The sequence below is a fragment of the Drosophila gunungcola genome, unplaced genomic scaffold (genome assembly GCF_025200985.1).
Source record: "Drosophila gunungcola strain Sukarami unplaced genomic scaffold, Dgunungcola_SK_2 000070F, whole genome shotgun sequence".
In the NCBI taxonomy this organism is placed as follows: Eukaryota; Metazoa; Arthropoda; class Insecta; order Diptera; family Drosophilidae; genus Drosophila; species Drosophila gunungcola.
This window is the reverse complement of record NW_026453233.1, coordinates 361,297-362,983: the sequence shown is the minus strand read 5'-3', so window position 1 is coordinate 362,983 and position 1,687 is coordinate 361,297.

The following is a 1,687-nucleotide window of genomic DNA, read 5'->3' as shown; positions in this document are numbered from 1 at the left end:
AACATTTCCAACATTACGATGTCGAAGCCAAAACTGAAAGGATAAACATTTCGCAACTGAGTTTCGTAGGTGGTTGGGGGATATACAGTAAGGACATAGAAGTCGGCCGGATAAGGCAAATAGGAAGTGATTGCATAAACTGCATTCCGCAAAACATTTTGTCCCATTTAAAAATTGCAGTGCTTTTATAAATCAAAGGTAAATAAATTTAAAATATTTAAAAAGGGTGCAATGAAGTATTTCTGTCTTCTCTACATAATAAAAAATGATTTCATTAAGTATTAAATGTTATTTTGTTTAAATAATTGCTGAAAAGCGCAATTTAATTCCAAACTTTGAACACATTCGAGAAAACATTTTTTATTATAAATTTAAATTTATTGAAAAGATTGCAATGAAATATTTTAAATATATGCTTTTATTTTAGTTGAGCCTAAGCTATAAATAAAAACTATAATTTTATCAAAAAATGTATTATTATTTTATTTAGGAAACAGTACAAAGTAGCTATTTATTTTCAATAATTTTATTTTTCTGTACACGTTTTCGCATTCCGGAAACATTTTCTTTCGTGCGACATCGATTGTTTTTATATATATATATTAAAGTTGTATTATAGTAGTATATAAATTTAAATTATTTGAAAAGATTGCAATACTTCATTTTATTTCCGCTGCATTTCCGGGTTTTTCCTGAAATATTTCTTCACACTTTTCCTCCTTTCATGAACCATTTTTTTCCCGTTTGTAAGCTTTGATTATCATATTTCTTCCGCGCTTCTGAATTCTGTTGGCAACGCAAATACTACATAGATGTGTTTTTTTCTTTTCTGCTCTACTCTCTCTGTTTTTTTTTGCACTCCAGACATTTTCTTCATTTTTCCATTTTCTGGTTTTGTGTGCATTTCAAAATGCATTTTTTGTATTTCATTTGGCCTGTGGCTGCGGCTCCCGGTGAATAAAGTTTAGCGCAACATTTTGATGCATCCTGATGTCTGCCTTTTCCTTGCGAGTTTTCCCCCTGGATACGGTGGCGTATGTGTAATATGATTTTGATTGGCTCTGAATAGTGTAAAGCATTATTTGCCTTCGCATTTTCACATCTGTCTGTGGAATTTTTACATTTTATATTTGTTGCGCAAACAATCGTAGATTTGAAAGATCAAGTTTAAGTACTTTTTGACTTTAACCATTTTCTCAGTGGCTTTTTCAAGGGGTGGGAAAAGTATGCACCTGATTGATTGATTGGAGGGTTTTTCCAAAAGTTTACATACAAATATAAAAATCAAACACTAAAGAAATCAAAACATTTCAAATTGAGTGAAACAATTTTGTTGTGTGTGCACTGCGATAAAAACTACACTCAAAAAAAGTGGTCATTGAAACTAAACATGCATTTTAAGTCGTTGCTGTTTAAAGTTTCATGGAGATATTTTTTTTTAAGTTATACATTTTTTGATTTAAGTGATTTGAAATTTACATACCATTACAAATAATATCTAAATAAATTAACAACCAAATCAAATAAATAGAATTCTCATTAACAAATCGAAAAAACAGATTAATTAACATGTTCCTTTTTCTGACCTACTCCTCAGAGTTTTTACTGTCAACTATTAAGTGCACTCCATTTATGGCCATAGGTTTAACTTCTCCCACGTACCCAAAAAAAAAATAAATACCAATGA